Source organism: Ambystoma mexicanum, chromosome 11 (assembly GCF_040938575.1).
Source record: "Ambystoma mexicanum isolate Mex_15411 chromosome 11, UKY_AmexF1_1, whole genome shotgun sequence".
Taxonomy (NCBI): domain Eukaryota; kingdom Metazoa; phylum Chordata; class Amphibia; order Caudata; family Ambystomatidae; genus Ambystoma; species Ambystoma mexicanum.
The window spans coordinates 825683333-825704904 of NC_090934.1; the positions used below are offsets into that span (position 1 = coordinate 825683333).

At 47.5% G+C, this 21572-nt stretch overlaps 15 non-coding genes across 15 annotated transcripts; all 15 read right to left on the reverse strand.

Moving 5' to 3' along the window:
• Nucleotides 1-4944: 4944 nt before the first annotated feature.
• On the reverse strand, nt 4945-5016 carry TRNAW-CCA (transfer RNA tryptophan (anticodon CCA)). The gene has a single exon. It is a non-coding gene; the product is annotated as a tRNA-Trp (tRNA).
• A 2177-nt stretch (nt 5017-7193) lies between these two features.
• TRNAW-CCA (transfer RNA tryptophan (anticodon CCA)) lies at nt 7194-7265 on the reverse strand. Its single transcript has one exon. It is a non-coding gene; the product is annotated as a tRNA-Trp (tRNA).
• A 313-nt stretch (nt 7266-7578) lies between these two features.
• TRNAN-GUU (transfer RNA asparagine (anticodon GUU)) lies at nt 7579-7652 on the reverse strand. The gene has a single exon. It is a non-coding gene; the product is annotated as a tRNA-Asn (tRNA).
• Nucleotides 7653-9442: 1790 nt separating this feature from the next.
• On the reverse strand, nt 9443-9514 carry TRNAW-CCA (transfer RNA tryptophan (anticodon CCA)). Its single transcript has one exon. It is a non-coding gene; the product is annotated as a tRNA-Trp (tRNA).
• A 313-nt stretch (nt 9515-9827) lies between these two features.
• Nucleotides 9828-9901, reverse strand: TRNAN-GUU (transfer RNA asparagine (anticodon GUU)). The gene has a single exon. It is a non-coding gene; the product is annotated as a tRNA-Asn (tRNA).
• Nucleotides 9902-11691: 1790 nt separating this feature from the next.
• TRNAW-CCA (transfer RNA tryptophan (anticodon CCA)) lies at nt 11692-11763 on the reverse strand. Its single transcript has one exon. It is a non-coding gene; the product is annotated as a tRNA-Trp (tRNA).
• Nucleotides 11764-12076: 313 nt separating this feature from the next.
• Nucleotides 12077-12150, reverse strand: TRNAN-GUU (transfer RNA asparagine (anticodon GUU)). Its single transcript has one exon. It is a non-coding gene; the product is annotated as a tRNA-Asn (tRNA).
• Nucleotides 12151-13941: 1791 nt separating this feature from the next.
• Nucleotides 13942-14013, reverse strand: TRNAW-CCA (transfer RNA tryptophan (anticodon CCA)). Its single transcript has one exon. It is a non-coding gene; the product is annotated as a tRNA-Trp (tRNA).
• A 313-nt stretch (nt 14014-14326) lies between these two features.
• Nucleotides 14327-14400, reverse strand: TRNAN-GUU (transfer RNA asparagine (anticodon GUU)). The gene has a single exon. It is a non-coding gene; the product is annotated as a tRNA-Asn (tRNA).
• A 1790-nt stretch (nt 14401-16190) lies between these two features.
• On the reverse strand, nt 16191-16262 carry TRNAW-CCA (transfer RNA tryptophan (anticodon CCA)). Its single transcript has one exon. It is a non-coding gene; the product is annotated as a tRNA-Trp (tRNA).
• Nucleotides 16263-16575: 313 nt separating this feature from the next.
• TRNAN-GUU (transfer RNA asparagine (anticodon GUU)) lies at nt 16576-16649 on the reverse strand. The gene has a single exon. It is a non-coding gene; the product is annotated as a tRNA-Asn (tRNA).
• Nucleotides 16650-18439: 1790 nt separating this feature from the next.
• On the reverse strand, nt 18440-18511 carry TRNAW-CCA (transfer RNA tryptophan (anticodon CCA)). Its single transcript has one exon. It is a non-coding gene; the product is annotated as a tRNA-Trp (tRNA).
• A 313-nt stretch (nt 18512-18824) lies between these two features.
• Nucleotides 18825-18898, reverse strand: TRNAN-GUU (transfer RNA asparagine (anticodon GUU)). Its single transcript has one exon. It is a non-coding gene; the product is annotated as a tRNA-Asn (tRNA).
• A 1790-nt stretch (nt 18899-20688) lies between these two features.
• On the reverse strand, nt 20689-20760 carry TRNAW-CCA (transfer RNA tryptophan (anticodon CCA)). The gene has a single exon. It is a non-coding gene; the product is annotated as a tRNA-Trp (tRNA).
• A 313-nt stretch (nt 20761-21073) lies between these two features.
• TRNAN-GUU (transfer RNA asparagine (anticodon GUU)) lies at nt 21074-21147 on the reverse strand. Its single transcript has one exon. It is a non-coding gene; the product is annotated as a tRNA-Asn (tRNA).
• Between the last annotated feature and the right edge of the window lie 425 nt (nt 21148-21572).

Below are 21572 nucleotides of genomic sequence, written 5' to 3' on the forward strand. Positions count from 1 at the left end.
ACCATCAACTTTTCGGTTAACAGCCGAACGCGCTAACCGATTGCGCCACATAGACTCATGCAGTTCTTACACAGGGGCCTGATTGGTGTGCTGTTTGCTTATGCTTCCCAGGCAACCTGAAAATATTTCTAAAATAGCTCTATTTCCCACAGCAAATCAGGGTATCAAGCACTTCCCTACCTCCCCTAATCCACAAACACAGGGGATTTAGTAGAGGACAGAGCCCATCAACAGTGCACCAAATGTCCTCTGTATATAGAGATCCTCTCTGTGCCCAGGCCCAACCGTGCGGGGGGAGGTGTGGCCCTTATCTTCCCTGAGTGGATTCCTGCCACTGTTACTCCCATGCAGACCTACTCCTCTTTTGAATGTCTTGTCTGCCGACTCTCTCTCTCTCCTAGCCATTCCCTTACCGTGGCTACTATCTATCGGCCACCTGGTCAAATTTCCTCCTTCCTCTCCCAGTGGGCGGACCTCTCCTCCTCACTCCTGTCCTCAACCACTCAACTCCTCTTTCTTGGAGACTTCAACATCCACCTGGATGCCTCCTGTCCCCCCTCTGGACTCTTTCGCAACCTCTGCGACTCTCTCTCACTCTCTATTCTCCCGTATGGGCCAACTCATTCTGCAGGGCACACTCTTGATGCCCTGATCTCCTCTGACCTTCCCCTCTCTGTCCCTCTCTCCACTCCTCTCTCCTGGAGTGATCACTTTCTCCTCTCCTCCCACCTCACCCTCCCTACCCCACAGGCAAAGCCACCCCCATCACTGCCACCTTCCTTCTCGGTCATCCGACCCATGAAGCGCGTGTCAGTTGAGGCTTTCGCTGCCACCTTCTTGCCCCCCCCCCCTCCCTCTTCGGCTGACTCCCACCCTGACACAGCCCTCTCCACTCTCCACTCCGCTATATCTGATACTCTTGATATCCTTGCCCCTGTCATGAGAATCCGCCTGAAGCCCAAAGCCAAATGTAACTCCTGGTATGACTCGGATCTCGTCACCCTTAAGCGCAAGTGCAGGGTGGCAGAGAGGAAATGGCGTGCTTCATGTTCATCCTCTGACAAACTGGCCTGTCGCCTGCTCCAAAGGCAATACCGGCTCTCCGTTCTCACCAAGAAGAGAGCCCTTATCCAAGCCCGCATCTCTGCGGCATCTAACAATTCGGCCGAACTCTTTAAAATCTGCAAAGAGCTGACCAACCCTGCTGCAGTCTCTACCTCTCCTGTCCCCTCCCAGGCCCTCTGCACGGCACTGGCCTCTCACTTCATTTCAAAAACTCAGGACATCCTGTCCTCACTCTCCTCCTATAACCTCCCCCCCTCTATTCCCTGCCCTTCCTCTGGCTCTTCTGCAGCCACCCCTCCTCTCTCCTTCTCTTCCTTTCCCCTTTTTTCTGCTGACAAGGTTTCAAGACAAGTCCGATCTATGAAAGTCTCATCAAAACAGGTCCACCCCTGTTCCTCCAAAACTATCAAGGACCACATTGACTCCTTGGCTCCTGCCCTTGCTGACTTCTGCAGTCACTCCTTCGCCTCTGGAGTCTTCCCATCCCCTCTCAAGCACTCCCTTGTGCACCCCCTTCTTAAGAAACCCTCTTCCGACCCTTCCTGCCCAGCTAACTATCGCCCAATCTCTATCACTCCCTTCCTGGGCAAGCTCCTGGAGAAACTGGCCATCTCCCAGCTTAATCTCCATGCTGAATGTGTTGGTAGTCTTCATGACCATCAGTCTGGCTTCAGAGCTGCCAGAAGCACGGAAACTGCTCTCCTGAACATCCGTGAGGACCTGCTCTTGAACCTTGACTCTAACATTCCATGTGTTCTCATTTTGCTTGATCTCTCTTCTGCCTTTGATACTGTCAACCATACCATCCTGCTCAACCGTCTCCGTGATAACATCGGTATCAGTGGTCAGGCTCTGACGTGGCTGACCTCTTTCCTCTCAAATCGACCCTCCCAGGTCCAACTGGGGTCTTTCCTCTCTGACATCTTCTTCTCTACCTGTGGTGTCCCCCAGGGATCTAACCTCTCTCCCTGGCTGTTCAACCAGTATCTGGCACTTCTCGCCCACCACATCGCCGCTCTCTGCCCCTACTTTCAGTGCTATGCGGATGATACCCAACTCATTTTCAGGCTACCCTCGGCCTCCTCTTCTCCTTCCCTCATCTCTGACTGTCTTTCTGCTATCCAAGAATGGTGTGCCGCCAACGACCTCTGCCTTAATGCCAGTAAGACTGAGATTCTACTCATCGGCACTCCCACTCCCTCCTTCCCTGCTGCTCTCTGGCCGGCCTCTCTGGGCCCTCTTCCTACTCCTACCTGCAAGGCAAAAAACCTTGGGGTCATCTTCGACTCCACACTCTCCCTCTCTCCTCACATATCCGACGTATCTAAGAAGTCACACTACCAGCTACACCTCCTCAGAGGTATCCTTCCTTTCCTCTCCTTCCCCCAGAAGCTCACTGTCTCTAGAGCCCTGGTTCTCTCTAAGCTGGACTACTGTAACAGCCTCTATCTTAATCTGCCCGCCTCTACTCTCCGCCCTTTGCAACTCATCCAGAACAGGACTGCAAGACTTGTCCTTGGCCTCAAGCCCAGGGACCGTATCTCTCCAGGACTGAAATCACTACACTGGCTCCCAGTGACTGCGATGATCAAGTTCAAAACCCTCTGCATTGTCCACAAGGCCGTCTGGGGCCTTGGGCCAAAATACCTTCAACTCTCTCTTCCTAAATATCTTCCTTCTCGAGCTCTTCGCTCATCCGCCTCCAACTCCCTCAGGGTCAGCCGCTTCTCCAAACAACGAGTTGGGGGCAGATCTCTTTCCACTGCAGGGGCCTCCCTCTGGAACAGCCTTCCTACCTCCCTGAAACTTGAGGAGAACCACCTCCGGTTCCGGAAGCACCTCAAGACCTTCCTCTTTGCCTCCGCTTTCTCTCCCCCTCTCCCCTGCTAATACTACTGAAACTGCACTGAATCTGCAACTGGGCCATTCACCGTTCTCGGCCCAGCCACTCTCCCCTGCACTGCCTCCACGGCAACCCCTGCACTACGGGACTGTGTCTGTATCCATACAGCCCCCCTTCCCAGCACTTGTATGCACTTACCTCGCACTTGCCACCAGCTGGCCCTTGTTATTTATCCTGTATGCTGTATGCTTATAACCCTGTACTGCACTTTCCCCTCTCCCTTCCCCCATGCACTTTTCCCTTCCCCTCTACCCTTGCACTTGCGCGATCTGAATGACACCTGGCCTAGTAAGATCGTTGTCTGTCTCCCCGTGTCCCCCCCCCTGCCTCATCGCGCCTTGAAACACTTGTGTATAGGCGCGTTACAAATGCCTTATCATATCATAGGCATAACTTGCTATGAGGAGAAAGCCACAGTTGCGCACTTGTGTTAAAAGGGGACAGTAGGCTGAACCCAGAGAACACGGGAGAAATGACTCAGGATTACTAAGTGGAACACTCTGTGTCTTTGTGCCAAAAACAGCAGCGTCTTTTCGGTTAACAGCCGAACGCGCTAACCAATTGCGCCACAGAGACTCACTGACATGTGTTTTCTGCCTTTATCCTGATTGCATTGCTATTTTTTTCTGATTGGCAGAAAACCTGAACTTTTTTCTGAAAAAGGCATGCCTCTCTTAGCACTGCAGTACATTAGACTGCTCCCTTGCTTCCCTGAGTCCCCAAATACACAACCACCTTGGGCACAATAGAAGACACATTCCAGCAGATTTAGCAAGAGTGCACCAAGGTTTCTATATGTAGGTACCTTGCTGAGAAGCAAGACCTGCAGTTGCATTCTTCTGTTAAAAGAGGGCAGCAGAGTGCACCAAGAGAACTTGGGGGAAGTAGCTTATGTTAACTACTTGCCATGCTCTTTATAGATCCCTCTGTTTGACTGGGTGAATTCTAATTTCTGGGGTAGAATAAGCAATTTTTGGATCTAGATGCTGTGCGCAACAGGAATGCTATATACTGCACTGTACTGCTACTGAAAAGTTACCAATTTTACAGGATGTTCAGGTAAGCTTTGTTTCAGAAAACAACTTGCTAGAGGCCCTAGGACAGATTAGTAGGACAAAGGAAGAGGGTTTGGGGATTAGCACATCTCCTATGTAAGGTACTGTCACGCCCGAGACAACTCTGAGTGCCACCTCAAATTCTAAGACATGCGAACTAGGGTCCTACGCTTTTTATTGCCAGTGGATCTTTGTGTTTCAGACAAATGTGCACGCCTCCCCAGAGCCCCTTGCAATGCACTTAGGGAAATGGGGGAAGGTGCTGTGAAGCCCTCTCGCTGACAATGTCTCTCTTGTCTATAATGTATCTATGAGAGAGAGAGAAATAGGCAATGCGAGAGTGAAAAAGTAAAATGGAAATGTGTCTACTGAGACCAGTATAAGGGGAAATCCTCACAATCCAGGACCGACAGTTGATTGGGAGGGCGCTTACAGGTTTCCGACACCAGACCGGTACCTGAACTCAAAAACCCAAACTTCAAAGTGATGGGCATTGCCACTAGACTGCCAACCCCCTTTCGGGGCCCCAGCATATATCCTTTAGTCACACCTAGAGTTCCCAGGACAGTGCAGCATTCAGCGATTACACGAAAATATTGACAGCGCTAGGAGGCCATGCAAATGGCAGAGGTATGCTTTACAAAGCCCACGTAGCGTGCACAAAACAGCACATCAGTCAGGCCCACTTGAAGAGATGGTAAAGAGGAAATACTTCTGCTGCATCCAGTAAAACATAGAGATTGGCCTGCTTTAAAGCTTGACCATGTCCTTCATGGGTGTCTGTCAATATGATACTTCCCTGCTGCAAAGTTTACATTCGAAACGCCAGAACAACTAGGCCCAGAGCACAAAGATGCAGTCAGGTTGAAATAACGAGATACTGAAGAGCAATTTTGTATTTCAGAGTGGGAAAAGCAAATATGACCCCGACGTGATCTGAACACGCAACCTTCTGATCTGGAGTCAGACGCGCTACCATTGCGCCACGAGGTCCTTGTGGCAATCCACCTGGTGTGTCTGATGACAGAATAAAGGTAGGAGACGTACATGCACCTGCAGAGCCTCATTGCTTCTTTAAGTAGACTGGCTAGGATAGCTTCCTTCTGTGCATCAGTACACGCTGCAGCCAAACCCTTCCCATGAAGTCTTGATGTTTATGAATTGATTGGCAAGTTTTGAAAAACTAAAGCAAGCGAGAAGAATTGCTTGCAGTTTATTGGATTTTTTGGACGTCAGCAGACGAGACCTGCGAGAGGTAAACAGAAGTTCATAGTTGGTCACGCTGAATTTTTGACCCAAAATGCATCGTCCCTCGGTGGGCTTGAACCACCAACCTTTTGGTTAACAGCCGAACGCGCTAACCGATTGCGCCATAGAGACTCATGCAGTGCTTACACTGGGGCCTGATTGGTGTGCTGTTTGCTTATGCTTCCCAGGCAACCTGAAAATATTTCTAAAATAGCTCTATTTCCCACAGCAAATCAGGGTATCAAGCACTTCCCTACCTCCCCTAATCCACAAACACAGGGGATTTAGTAGAGGACAGAGCCCATCAACAGTGCACCAAATGTCCTCTGTGTAGGCATAACTTGCTATGAGGAGAAAGCCACAGTTGCGCACTTGTGTTAAAAGGGGACAGTAGGCTGAACCCAGAGAACACGGGAGAAATGACTCAGGTTTACTGAGTGGAACACTCTGTGTCTTTGTGCCAAAAACAGCAGCGTCTTTTCGGTTAACAGCCGAACGCGCTAACCAATTGCGCCACAGAGACTCACTGGCATGTGTGTTCTGCCTTTGGCCTGATTGCATTGCTATTTTTTTCTGATTGGCAGAAAACCTGAACTTTTTTCAGAAAAAGGCATGCCTCTCTTAGCACTGCAGTGCATTAGACTGCTCCCTTGCTTCCCTGAATCCCCAAATACACAACCACCCTGGGCACAATAGAAGACACATTCCAGCAGATTTAGCAAGATTGCACCAAGGATTCTATATGTAGGTACCTTGCTGAGAAGCAAGACCTGCAGTTGCATTCTTCTGTTTAAAGAGGGCAGCAGAGTGCACCAAGAGAACTTGGGGGAAATAGCTTATGTTAACTACTTGCCATGCTCTTTATAGATCCCTCTGTTTGACTGGGTGAATTCTAATTTCTGGGGTAGAGTAAGCAATTTTTGGATCTAGATGCTGTGCGCAACAGGAATGCTATATACTGCACTGTACAGCTACTGAAAAGTTACCAATTTTACAGGATGTTCAGGTAAGCTTTGTTTCAGAAAACAACTTGCTAGAGGCACTAAGACAGATTACTGGGACAAAGGAAGAGGGTTTGGGGATTAGCACATCTCCTATGAAAGGTACAGTCACGCCCGAGACAACTCTGAGTGTCACCTCAAATTCTAAGAAATGCAAACTAGGGACCTACGCTTTTTATTTCCAGTGGATCTTTGTGTTTCAGACAAATGTGCACGCCTCCCAGAGCCCCTTGCAATGCACTTAGGGAAAGGGGGGAAGGTGCTGTGAAGCCCTCTCGCTGACAATGTCTCTCTTGTCTATAATGTAACTATGAGAGAGAGAGAAATAGGCAATGCGAGAGTGAAAAAGTAAAATGGAAATGGGTCTACTGAGACCAGTATAAGGGGAAATCCTCACAATCCAGGACCGACAGTTGATTGGGAGGGCGCTTACAGGTTTCCGACACCAGACCGGAACCTGAACTCACAAACCCAAACTGCAAAGTGATGCCCATTGCCACTAGACTGCCGACCCCCTTTCGGGGCCCCAGCATATATCCTTTAGTCATACCTAGAGTTCCCAGGACAGTGCAGCATTCAGCGATTACACGAAAATATTGACAGCGCTAGGAGGCCATGCAAATGGCAGAGGTATGCTTTACAAAGCCCACGTAGCGTGCACAAAACAGCACATCAGTCAGGCCCACTTGAAGAGATGGTAAAGAGGAAATACTTCTGCTGCATCCAGTAAAACATAGAGATTGGCCTGCTTTAAAGGTTGACCATGTCCTTCATGGGTGTCTGTCAATATGATACTTCCCTGCTGCAAAGCTTACATTCGAAACGCCAGAACAACTAGGCCCAGAGCACAAAGATGCAGTCAGGTTGAAATAACGAGATACTGAAGAGCAATTTTATATTTCAGAGTGGGAAAAGCAAATATGACCCCGACGTGATTTGAACACGCAACCTTCTGATCTGGAGTCAGACGCGCTACCATTGCGCCACGAGGTCCTTGTGGCAGTTCCCCTGGTGTGTCTGATGACAGAATAAAGGTAGGAGACGTACATGCACCTGCAGAGCCTCATTGCTTCTTTAAGTAGACTGGCTAGGATAGCTTCCTTCTGTGCATCAGTACACGCTGCAGCCAAACCCTTCCCATGAAGTCTTGATGTTTATGAATTGAATGGCAAGTTTTGAAAAACTAAAGCAAGCGAGAAGAATTGCTTACAGTTTATTGGATTTTTTGGACGTCAGCAGACGAGACCTGCGAGAGGTAAACAGAAGTTCATAGTTGGTCATGCTGAATTTTTGAGCCAAAATGCATCGTCCCTGGGTGGGCTTGAACCACCAACCTTTCGGTTAACAGCCGAACGCGCTAACCGATTGCGCCACAGAGACTCATGCAGTGCTTACACTGGGGCCTGATTGGTGTGCTGTTTGCTTATGCTTCCCAGGCAACCTGAAAATATTTCTAAAATAGCTCTATTTCCCACAGCAAATCAGGGTATCAAGCACTTCCCTACCTCCCCTAATCCACAAACACAGGGGATTTAGTAGAGGACAGAGCCCATCAACAGTGCACCAAATGTCCTCTGTGTAGGCATAACTTGCTATGAGGAGAAAGCCACAGTTGCGCACTTGTGTTAAAAGGGGACAGTAGGCTGAACCCAGAGAACACGGGAGAAATGACTCAGGTTTACTGAGTGGAACACTCTGTGTCTTTGTGCCAAAAACAGCAGCGTCTTTTCGGTTAACAGCCGAACGCGCTAACCAATTGTGCCACAGAGACTCACTGGCATGTGTGTTCTGCCTTTGGCTTGATTGCATTGCTATTTTTTTCTGATTGGCAGAAAACCTGAACTTCTTTCTGAAAAAGGCATGCCTCTCTTAGCACTGCAGTGCATTAGACTGCTCCCTTGCTTCCCTGAGTCCCCAAATACACAACCACCTTGGGCACAATAGAAGACACATTCCAGCAGATTTAGCAAGAGTGCACGAAGGTTTCTATATGTAGGTACCTTGCTGAGAAGCAAGACCTGCAGTTGCATTCTTCTGTTAAAAGAGGGCAGCAGAGTGCACCAAGAGAACTTGGGGGAAGTAGCTTATGTTAACTACTTGCCATGCTCTTTATAGAAACCTCTGTTTGACTGGGTGAATTCTAATTTCTGGGGTAGAGTAAGCAATTTTTGGATCTAGATGCTGTGCGCAACAGGAATGCTATATACTGCACTGTACTGCTACTGAAAAGTTACCAATTTTACAGGATGTTCAGGTAAGCTTTGTTTCAGAAAACAACTTGCTAGAGGCACTAAGACAGATTACTGGGACAAAGGAAGAGGGTTTGGGGATTAGCACATCTCCTATGAAAGGTACAGTCACGCCCGAGACAACTCTGAGTGTCACCTCAAATTCTAAGAAATGCGAACTGGGGTCCTACGCTTTTTATTGCCAGTGGATCTTTGTGTTTCAGACAAATGTGCCCGCCCCCCAGAGCCCCATGCAATGCACTTAGGGAAATGGGGGAAGGTGCTGTGAAGCCCTCTCGCTGACAATGTCTCTCTTGTCTATAATGTATCTATGAGAGAGAGAGAAATAGGCAATGCGAGAGTGAAAAAGTAAAATGGAAATGTGTCTACTGAGACCAGTATAAGGGGAAATCCTCACAATCCAGGACCGACAGTTGATTGGGAGGGCGCTTACAGGTTTCCGACACCAGACCGGTACCTGAACTCACAAACCCAAACTGCAAAGTGATGGGCATTGCCACTAGACTGCCGACCCCCTTTCGGGGCCCCAGCATATATCCTTTAGTCACACCTAGAGTTCCCAGGACAGTGCAGCATTCAGCGATTACACGAAAATATTGACAGCGCTAGGAGGCCATGCAAATGGCAGAGGTATGCTTTACAAAGCCCACGTAGCGTGCACAAAACAGCACATCAGTCAGGCCCACTTGAAGAGATGGTAAAGAGGAAATACTTCTGCTGCATCCAGTAAAACATAGAGATTGGCCTGCTTTAAAGGTTGACCATGTCCTTCATGGGTGTCTGTCAATATGATACTTCCCTGCTGCAAAGCTTACATTCGAAACGCCAGAACAACTAGGCCCAGAGCACAAAGATGCAGTCAGGTTGAAATAACGAGATACTGAAGAGCAATTTTGTATTTCAGAGTGGGAAAAGGAAGTATGACCCCGACGTGATTTGAACACGCAACCTTCTGATCTGGAGTCAGACGCGCTACCATTGCGCCACGAGGTCCTTGTGGCAATCCACCTGGTGTGTCTGATGACAGAATAAAGGTAGGAGACGTACATGCACCTGCAGAGCCTCATTGCTTCTTTAGGTAGACTGGCTAGGATAGCTTCCTTCTGTGCATCAGTACACGCTGCAGCCAAACCCTTCCCATGAAGTCTTGATGTTTATGAATTGAATGGCAAGTTTTGAAAAACTAAAGCAAGCGAGAAGAATTGCTTGCAGTTTATTGGATTTTTTGGACGTCAGCAGACGAGACCTGCGAGAGGTAAACAGAAGTTCATAGTTGGTCATGCTGAATTTTTGAGCCAAAATGCATCGTCCCTGGGTGGGCTTGAACCACCAACCTTTTGGTTAACAGCCGAACGCGCTAACCGATTGCGCCACAGAGACTCATGCAGTGCTTACACTGGGGCCTGATTGGTGTGCTGTTTGCTTATGCTCCCCAGGCAACCTGAAAATATTTCTAAAATAGCTCTATTTCCCACAGCAAATCAGGGTATCAAGTACTTCCCTACCTCCCGTAATCCACAAACACAGGGGATTTAGTAGAGGACAGAGCCCATCAACAGTGCACCAAATGCCCTCTGTGTAGGCATAACTTGCTATGAGGAGAAAGCCACAGTTGCGCACTTGTGTTAAAAGGGGACAGTAGGCTGAACCCAGAGAACACGGGAGAAATGACTCAGGTTTACTGAGTGGAACACTCTGTGTCTTTGTGCCCAAAACAGCAGCGTCTTTTCGGTTAACAGCCGAACGCGCTAACCAATTGCGCCACAGAGACTCACTGGCATGTGTGTTCTGCCTTTGGCCTGATTGCATTGCTATTTTTTTCTGATTGGCAGAAAACCTGAACTTTTTTCTGAAAAAGGCATGCCTCTCTTAGCACTGCAGTACATTAGACTGCTCCCTTGCTTCCCTGAGTCCCCAAATACACAACCACTTGGGCACAATAGAAGACACATTCCAGCAGATTTAGCAAGAGTGCACCAAGGTTTCTATATGTAGGTACCTTGCTGAGAAGCAAGACCTGCAGTTGCATTCTTCTGTTAAAAGAGGGCAGCAGAGTGCACCAAGAGAACTTGGGGGAAGTAGCTTATGTTAACTACTTGCCATGCTCTTTATAGATCCCTCTGTTTGACTGGGTGAATTCTAATTTCTGGGGTAGAGTAAGCAATTTTTGGATCTAGATGCTGTGCGCAACAGGAATGCTATATACTGCACTGTACTGCTACTGAAAAGTTACCAATTTTACAGGATGTTCAGGTAAGCTTTGTTTCAGAAAACAACTTGCTAGAGGCCCTAGGACAGATTACTGGGACAAAGGAAGAGGGTTTGGGGATTAGCACATCTCCTATGAAAGTTTACAGTCACGCCCGAGACAACTCTGAGTGCCTCCTCAAATTCTAAGAAATGCGAACTGGGGTCCTTCGCCTTTTATTGCCAGTGGATCTTTGTGTTTCAGACAAATGTGCACGCCTCCCAGAGCCCCTTGCAATGCACTTAGGGAAATGGGGGAAGGTGCTGTGAAGCCCTCTCGCTGACAATGTCTCTCTTGTCTATAATGTATCTATGAGAGAGAGAGAAATAGGCAATGCGAGATTGAAAAAGTAAAATGGAAATGTGTCTACTGAGACCAGTATAAGGGGAAATCCTCACAATCCAGGACCGACAGTTGATTGGGAGGGCGCTTACAGGTTTCCGACACCAGACCGGTACCTGAACTCACAAACCCAAACTGCAAAGTGATGGGCATTGCCACTAGACTGCCGACCCCCTTTCGGGGCCCCAGCATATATCCTTTAGTCACACCTAGAGTTCCCAGGACAGTGTAGCATTCAGCGATTACACGAAAATATTGACAGCGCTAGGAGGCCATGCAAATGGCAGAGGTATGCTTTACAAAGCCCACGTAGCGTTCACAAAACAGCACATCAGTCAGGCCCACTTGAAGAGATGGTAAAGAGGAAATACTTCTGCTGCATCCAGTAAAACATAGAGATTGGCCTGCTTTAAAGGTTGACCATGTCCTTCATGGGTGTCTGTCAATATGATACTTCCCTGCTGCAAAGCTTACATTCGAAACGCCAGAACAACTAGGGCCAGAGCACAAAGATGCAGTCAGGTTGAAATAACGAGATACTGAAGAGCAATTTTGTATTTCAGAGTGGGAAAAGCAAATATGACCCCGACGTGATTTGAACACGCAACCTTCTGATCTGGAGTCAGACGTGCTACCATTGCGCCACGAGGTCCTTGTGGCAGTCCACCTGGTGTGTCTGATGACAGAATAAAGGTAGGAGACGTACATGCACCTGCAGAGCCTCATTGCTTCTTTAGGTAGACTGGCTAGGATAGCTTCCTTCTGTGCATCAGTACACGCTCCAGCCAAACCCTTCCCATGAAGTCTTGATGTTTATGAATTGAATGGCAAGTTTTGAAAAACTAAAGCAAGCGAGAAGAATTGCTTGCAGTTTATTGGATTTTTTGGACGTCAGCAGACGAGACCTGCGAGAGGTAAACAGAAGTTCATAGTTGGTCATGCTGAATTTTTGAGCCAAAATGCATCGTCCCTGGGTGGGCTTGAACCACCATCCTTTCGGTTAACAGCCGAACGCGCTAACCGATTGCGCCACAGAGACTCATGCAGTGCTTACACTGGGGCCTGATTGGTGTGCTGTTTGCTTATGCTTCCCAGGCAACCTGAAAATATTTCTAAAATAGCTCTATTTCCCACAGCAAATCAGGGTATCAAGCACTTCCCTACCTCCCCTAATCCACTAACACAGGGGATTTAGTAGAGGACAGAGCCCATCAACAGTGCACCAAATGTCCTCTGTATAGGCATAACTTGCTATGAGGAGAAAGCCACAGTTGCGCACTTGTGTTAAAAGGGGACAGTAGGCTGAACCCAGAGAACACAGGAGAAATGACTCAGGTTTACTGAGTGGAACACTCTGTGTCTTTGTGCCAAAAACAGCAGCATCTTTTCGGTTAACAGCCGAACGCGCTAACCAATTGCGCCACAGAGACTCACTGGCATGTATGTTCTGCCTTTGGCCTGATTGCATTGCTATTTTTTTTCTGATTGGCAGAAAACCTGAACTTTTTTCTGAAAAAGGCATGCCTCTCTTAGCACTGCAGTGCATTAGACTGCTCCCTTGCTTCCCTGAGTCCCCAAATACACAACCACCTTGGGCACAATAGAAGACACATTCCAGCAGATTTAGCAAGAGTGCACCAAGGATTCTATATGTAGGTATCTTGCTGAGAAGCAAGACCTGCAGTTGCATTCTTCTGTTAAAAGAGGGCAGCAGAGTGCACCAAGAGAACTTGGGGGAAGTAGCTTATGTTAACTACTTGCCATGCTCTTTATAGATCCCTCTGTTTGACTGGGTGAATTCTAATTTCTGGGGTAGAGTAAGCAATTTTTGGATCTAGATGCTGTGCGCAACAGGAATGCTATATACTGCACTGTACTGCTACTGAAAACTTACCAATTTTACAGGATGTTCAGGTAAGCTTTGTTTCAGAAAACAACTTGCTAGAGGCACTAAGACAGATTACTGGGACAAAGGAAGAGGGTTTGGGGATTAGCACATCTCCTATGAAAGGTACAGTCACCCCCGAGACAACTCTGAGTGTCACCTCAAATTCTAAGAAATGCAAACTAGGGACCTACGCTTTTTATTGCCAGTGGATCTTTGTGTTTCAGACAAATGTGCACGCCTCCCAGAGCCCCTTGCAATGCACTTAGGGAAAGGGGGGAAGGTGCTGTGAAGCCCTCTCGCTGACAATGTCTCTCTTGCCTATAATGTAACTATGAGAGAGAGAGAAATAGGCAATGCGAGAGTGAAAAAGTAAAATGGAAATGTGTCTACTGAGACCAGTATAAGGGGAAATCCTCACAATCCAGGACGGACAGTTGATTGGGAGGGCGCTTACAGGTTTCCGACACCAGACCGGTACCTGAACTCACAAACCCAAACTGCAAAGTGATGGGCATTGCCACTAGACTGCCGACCCCCTTTCGGGGCCCCAGCATATATCCTTTAGTCACACCTAGAGTTCCCAGGACAGTGCAGCATTCAGCGATTACACGAAAATATTGACAGCGCTAGGAGGCCATGCAAATGGCAGAGGTATGCTTTACAAAGCCCACGTAGCGTGCACAAAACAGCACATCAGTCAGGCCCACTTGAAGAGATGGTAAAGAGGAAATACTTCTGCTGCATCCAGTAAAACATAGAGATTGGCCTGCTTTAAAGGTTGACCATGTCCTTCATGGGTGTCTGTCAATATGATACTTCCCTGCTGCAAAGCTTACATTCGAAACGCCAGAACAACTAGGCCCAGAGCACAAAGATGCAGTCAGGTTGAAATAACGAGATACTGAAGAGCAATTTTGTATTTCAGAGTGGGAAAAGGAAGTATGACCCCGACGTGATTTGAACACACAACCTTCTGATCTGGAGTCAGACGCGCTACCATTGCGCCACGAGGTCCTTGTGGCAATCCACCTGGTGTGTCTGATGACAGAATAAATGTAGGAGACGTACATGCACCTGCAGAGCCTCATTGCTTCTTTAGGTAGACTGGCTCGGATAGCTTCCTTCTGTGCATCAGTACACGCTGCAGCCAAACCCTTCCCATGAAGTCTTGATGTTTATGAATTGAATGGCAAGTTTTGAAAAACTAAAGCAAGCGAGAAGAATTGCTTACAGTTTATTGGATTTTTTGGACGTCAGCAGACGAGACCTGCGAGAGGTAAACAGAAGTTCATAGTTGGTCATGCTGAATTTTTGAGCCAAAATGCATCGTCCCTGGGTGGGCTTGAACCACCGACCTTTCGGTTAACAGCCGAACGCGCTAACCGATTGCGCCACAGAGACTCATGCAGTGCTTACTCTGGGGCCTGATTGGTGTGCTGTTTGCTTATGCTTCCCAGGCAACCTGAAAATATTTCTAAAATAGCTCTATTTCCCACAGCAAATCAGGGTATCAAGCACTTCCCTACCTCCCGTAATCCACAAACACAGGGGATTTAGTAGAGGACAGAGCCCATCAACAGTGCACCAAATGCCCTCTGTGTAGGCATAATTTGCTATGAGGAGAAAGCCACAGTTGCGCACTTGTGTTAAAAGGGGACAGTAGGCTGAACCCAGAGAACACGGGAGAAATGACTCAGGTTTACTGAGTGGAACACTCTGTGTCTTTGTGCCCAAAACAGCAGCGTCTTTTCGGTTAACAGCCGAACGCGCTAACCAATTGCGCCACAGAGACTCACTGGCATGTGTGTTCTGCCTTTGGCCTGATTGCATTGCTATTTTTTTCTGATTGGCAGAAAACCTGAACTTTTTTCTGAAAAAGGCATGCCTCTCTTAGCACTGCAGTGCATTAGACTGCTCCCTTGCTTCCCTGAGTCCCCAAATACACAACCACCTTGGGCACAATAGAAGACACATTCCAGCAGATTTAGCAAGAGTGCACCAAGGATTCTATATGTAGGTACCTTGCTGAGAAGCAAGACCTGCAGTTGCATTCTTCTGTTAAAAGAGGGCAGCAGAGTGCACCAAGAGAACTTGGGGGAAGTAGATTATGTTAACTACTTGCCATGCTCTTTATAGATCCCTCTGTTTGACTGGGTGAATTCTAATTTCTGGGGTAGAGTAAGCAATTTTTGGATCTAGATGCTGTGCGCAACAGGAATGCTATATACTGCACTGTACTGCTACTGAAAAGTTACCAATTTTACAGGATGTTCAGGTAAGCTTTGTTTCAGAAAACAACTTGCTAGAGGCACTAAGACAGATTACTGGGACAAAGGAAGAGGGTTTGGGGATTAGCACATCTCCTATGAAAGGTACAGTCACGCCCGAGACAACTCTGAGTGTCACCTCGAATTCTAAGAAATGCAAACTAGGGACCTACGCTTTTTATTGCCAGTGGATCTTTGTGTTTCAGACAAATGTGCACGCCTCCCAGAGCCCCTTGCAATGCACTTAGGGAAAGGGGGGAAGGTGCTGTGAAGCCCTCTCGCTGACAATGTCTCTCTTGTCTATAATGTAACTATGAGAGAGAGAGAAATAGGCAATGCGAGAGTGAAAAAGTAAAATGGAAATGTGTCTACTGAGACCAGTATAAGGGGAAATCCTCACAATCCAGGACCGACAGTTGATTGGGAGGGCGCTTACAGGTTTCCGACACCAGACCGGTACCTGAACTCACAAACCCAAACTGCAAAGTGATGGGCATTGCCATTAGACTGCCGACCCCCTTTCGGGGCCCCAGCATATATCCTTTAGTCACACCTAGAGTTCCCAGGACAGTGCAGCATTCAGCGATTACACGAAAATATTGACAGCGCTAGGAGGCCATGCAAATGGCAGAGGTATGCTTTACAAAGCCCACGTAGCGTGCACAAAACAGCACATCAGTCAGGCCCACTTGAAGAGATGGTAAAGAGGAAATACTTCTGCTGCATCCAGTAAAACATAGAGATTGGCCTGCTTTAAAGGTTGACCATGTCCTTCATGGGTGTCTGTCAATATGATACTTCCCTGCTGCAAAGCTTACATTCGAAACGCCAGAACAACTAGGCCCAGAGCACAAAGATGCAGTCAGGTTGAAATAACGAGATACTGAAGAGCAATTTTGTATTTCAGAGTGGGAAAAGGAAGTATGACCCCGACGTGATTTGAACACACAACCTTCTGATCTGGAGTCAGACGCACTACCATTGCGCCACGAGGTCCTTATGGCAATCCACCTGGTGTGTCTGATGACAGAATAAAGGTAGGAGACGTACATGCACCTGCAGAGCCTCATTGCTTCTTTAGGTAGACTGGCTAGGATAGCTTCCTTCTGCGCATCAGTACACGCTGCAGCCAAACCCTTCCCATGAAGTCTTGATGTTTATGAATTGAATGGCAAGTTTTGAAAAACTAAAGCAAGCGAGAAGAATTGCTTGCAGTTTATTGGATTTTTTGGACGTCAGCAGACGAGACCTGCGAGAGGTAAACAGAAGTTCATAGTTGGTCATGCTGAATTTTTGAGCCAAAATGCATCGTCCCTGGGTGGGCTTGAACCACCGACCTTTCGGTTAACAGCCGAACGCGCTAACCGATTGCGCCACAGAGACTCATGCAGTGCTTACACTGGGGCCTGATTGGTGTGCTGTTTGCTTATGCTTCCCAGGCAACCTGAAAATATTTCTAAAATAGCTCTATTTCCCACAGCAAATCAGGGTATCAAGCACTTCCCTACCTCCCCTAATCCACAAACACAGGGGATTTAGTAGAGGACAGAGCCCATCAACAGTGCACCAAATGTCCTCTGTGTAGGCATAACTTGCTATGAGGAGAAAGCCACAGTTGCGCACTTGTGTTAAAAGGGGACAGTAGGCTGAACCCAGAGAACACGGGAGAAATGACTCAGGTTTACTGAGTGGAACACTCTGTGTCTTTGTGCCAAAAACAGCAGCGTCTTTTCGGTTAACAGCCGAACGCGCTAACCAATTGTGCCACAGAGACTCACTGGCATGTGTGTTCTGCCTTTGGCCTGATTGCATTGCTATTTTTTTCTGATTGGCAGAAAACCTGAACTTTTTTCTGAAAAAGGCATGCCTCTCTTAGCACTGCAGTGCATTAGACTGCTCCCTTGCTTCCCTGAGTCCCCAAATACACAACCACTTGGGCACAATAGAAGACACATTCCAGCAGATTTAGCAAGAGTGCACCAAGGTTTCTATATGTAGGTACCTTGCTGAGAAGCAAGACCTGCAGTTGCATTCTTCTGTTAAAAGAGGGCAGCAGAGTGCACCAAGAGAACTTGGGGGAAGTAGCTTATGTTAACTACTTGCCATGCTCTTTATAGATCCCTCTGTTTGACTGGGTGAATTCTAATTTCTGGGGTAGAGTAAGCAATTTTTGGATCTAGATGCTGTGCGCAACAGGAATGCTATATACTGCACTGTACTGCTACTGAAAAGTTACCAATTTTACAGGATGTTCAGGTAAGCTTTGTTTCAGAAAACAACTTGCTAGAGGCCCTAGGACAGATTACTGGGACAAAGGAAGAGGGTTTGGGGATTAGCACATCTCCTATGAAAGTTTACAGTCACGCCCGAGACAACTCTGAGTGCCTCCTCAAATTCTAAGAAATGCGAACTGGGGTCCTTCGCCTTTTATTGCCAGTGGATCTTTGTGTTTCAGACAAATGTGCACGCCTCCCAGAGCCCCTTGCAATGCACTTAGGGAAATGGGGGAAGGTGCTGTGAAGCCCTCTCGCTGACAATGTCTCTCTTGTCTATAATGTATCTATGAGAGAGAGAGAAATAGGCAATGCGAGATTGAAAAAGTAAAATGGAAATGTGTCTACTGAGACCAGTATAAGGGGAAATCCTCACAATCCAGGACCGACAGTTGATTGGGAGGGCGCTTACAGGTTTCCGACACCAGACCGGTACCTGAACTCACAAACCCAAACTGCAAAGTGATGGGCATTGCCACTAGACTGCCGACCCCCTTTCGGGGCCCCAGCATATATCCTTTAGTCACACCTAGAGTTCCCAGGACAGTGTAGCATTCAGCGATTACACGAAAATATTGACAGCGCTAGGAGGCCATGCAAATGGCAGAGGTATGCTTTACAAAGCCCACGTAGCGTTCACAAAACAGCACATCAGTCAGGCCCACTTGAAGAGATGGTAAAGAGGAAATACTTCTGCTGCATCCAGTAAAACATAGAGATTGGCCTGCTTTAAAGGTTGACCATGTCCTTCATGGGTGTCTGTCAATATGATACTTCCCTGCTGCAAAGCTTACATTCGAAACGCCAGAACAACTAGGGCCAGAGCACAAAGATGCAGTCAGGTTGAAATAACGAGATACTGAAGAGCAATTTTGTATTTCAGAGTGGGAAAAGCAAATATGACCCCGACGTGATTTGAACACGCAACCTTCTGATCTGGAGTCAGACGTGCTACCATTGCGCCACGAGGTCCTTGTGGCAGTCCACCTGGTGTGTCTGATGACAGAATAAAGGTAGGAGACGTACATGCACCTGCAGAGCCTCATTGCTTCTTTAGGTAGACTGGCTAGGATAGCTTCCTTCTGTGCATCAGTACACGCTCCAGCCAAACCCTTCCCATGAAGTCTTGATGTTTATGAATTGAATGGCAAGTTTTGAAAAACTAAAGCAAGCGAGAAGAATTGCTTGCAGTTTATTGGATTTTTTGGACGTCAGCAGACGAGACCTGCGAGAGGTAAACAGAAGTTCATAGTTGGTCATGCTGAATTTTTGAGCCAAAATGCATCGTCCCTGGGTGGGCTTGAACCACCGACCTTTCGGTTAACAGCCGAACGCGCTAACCGATTGCGCCACAGAGACTCATGCAGTGCTTACACTGGGGCCTGATTGGTGTGCTGTTTGCTTATGCTTCCCAGGCAACCTGAAAATATTTCTAAAATAGCTCTATTTCCCACAGCAAATCAGGGTATCAAGCACTTCCCTACCTCCCCTAATCCACAAACACAGGGGATTTAGTAGAGGACAGAGCCCATCAACAGTGCACCAAATGTCCTCTGTGTAGGCATAACTTGCTATGAGGAGAAAGCCACAGTTGCGCACTTGTGTTAAAAGGGGACAGTAGGCTGAACCCAGAGAACACGGGAGAAATGACTCAGGTTTACTGAGTGGAACACTCTGTGTCTTTGTGCCAAAAACAGCAGCGTCTTTTCGGTTAACAGCCGAACGCGCTAACCAATTGTGCCACAGAGACTCACTGGCATGTGTGTTCTGCCTTTGGCCTGATTGCATTGCTATTTTTTTCTGATTGGCAGAAAACCTGAACTTTTTTCTGAAAAAGGCATGCCTCTCTTAGCACTGCAGTGCATTAGACTGCTCCCTTGCTTCCCTGAGTCCCCAAATACACAACCACTTGGGCACAATAGAAGACACATTCCAGCAGATTTAGCAAGAGTGCACCAAGGTTTCTATATGTAGGTACCTTGCTGAGAAGCAAGACCTGCAGTTGCATTCTTCTGTTAAAAGAGGGCAGCAGAGTGCACCAAGAGAACTTGGGGGAAGTAGCTTATGTTAACTACTTGCCATGCTCTTTATAGATCCCTCTGTTTGACTGGGTGAATTCTAATTTCTGGGGTAGAGTAAGCAATTTTTGGATCTAGATGCTGTGCGCAACAGGAATGCTATATACTGCACTGTACTGCTACTGAAAAGTTACCAATTTTACAGGATGTTCAGGTAAGCTTTGTTTCAGAAAACAACTTGCTAGAGGCCCTAGGACAGATTACTGGGACAAAGGAAGAGGGTTTGGGGATTAGCACATCTCCTATGAAAGTTTACAGTCACGCCCGAGACAACTCTGAGTGCCTCCTCAAATTCTAAGAAATGCGAACTGGGGTCCTTCGCCTTTTATTGCCAGTGGATCTTTGTGTTTCAGACAAATGTGCACGCCTCCCAGAGCCCCTTGCAATGCACTTAGGGAAAGGGGGGAAGGTGCTGTGAAGCCCTCTCGCTGACAATGTCTCTCTTGCCTATAATGTAACTATGAGAGAGAGAGAAATAGGCAATGCGAGAGTGAAAAAGTAAAATGGAAATGTGTCTACTGAGACCAGTATAAGGGGAAATCCTCACAATCCAGGACGGACAGTTGATTGGGAGGGCGCTTACAGGTTTCCGACACCAGACCGGTACCTGAACTCACAAACCCAAACTGCAAAGTGATGGGCATTGCCACTAGACTGCCGACCCCCTTTCGGGGCCCCAGCATATATCCTTTAGTCACACCTAGAGTTCCCAGGACAGTGCAGCATTCAGCGATTACACGAAAATATTGACAGCGCTAGGAGGCCATGCAAATGGCAGAGGTATGCTTTACAAAGCCCACGTAGCGTGCACAAAACAGCACATCAGTCAGGCCCACTTGAAGAGATGGTAAAGAGGAAATACTTCTGCTGCATCCAGTAAAACATAGAGATTGGCCTGCTTTAAAGGTTGACCATGTCCTTCATGGGTGTCTGTCAATATGATACTTCCCTGCTGCAAAGCTTACATTCGAAACGCCAGAACAACTAGGCCCAGAGCACAAAGATGCAGTCAGGTTGAAATAACGAGATACTGAAGAGCAATTTTGTATTTCAGAGTGGGAAAAGGAAGTATGACCCCGACGTGATTTGAACACACAACCTTCTGATCTGGAGTCAGACGCGCTACCATTGCGCCACGAGGTCCTTGTGGCAATCCACCTGGTGTGTCTGATGACAGAATAAAGGTAGGAGACGTACATGCACCTGCAGAGCCTCATTGCTTCTTTAGGTAGACTGGCTCGGATAGCTTCCTTCTGTGCATCAGTACACGCTGCAGCCAAACCCTTCCCATGAAGTCTTGATGTTTATGAATTGAATGGCAAGTTTTGAAAAACTAAAGCAAGCGAGAAGAATTGCTTACAGTTTATTGGATTTTTTGGACGTCAGCAGACGAGACCTGCGAGAGGTAAACAGAAGTTCATAGTTGGTCATGCTGAATTTTTGAGCCAAAATGCATCGTCCCTGGGTGGGCTTGAACCACCGACCTTTCGGTTAACAGCCGAACGCGCTAACCGATTGCGCCACAGAGACTCATGCATTGCTTACACTGGGGCCTGATTGGTGTGCTGTTTGCTTATGCTTCCCAGGCAACCTGAAAATATTTCTAAAATAGCTCTATTTCCCACAGCAAATCAGGGTATCAAGCACTTCCCTACCTCCCCTAATCCACAAACACAGGGGATTTAGTAGAGGACAGAGCCCATCAACAGTGCACCAAATGTCCTCTGTGTAGGCATAACTTGCTATGAGGAGAAAGCCACAGTTGCGCACTTGTGTTAAAAGGGGACAGTAGGCTGAACCCAGAGAACACGGGAGAAATGACTCAGGTTTACTGAGTGGAACACTCTGTGTCTTTGTGCCAAAAACAGCAGCGTCTTTTCGGTTAACAGCCGAACGCGCTAACCAATTGTGCCACAGAGACTCACTGGCATGTGTGTTCTGCCTTTGGCCTGATT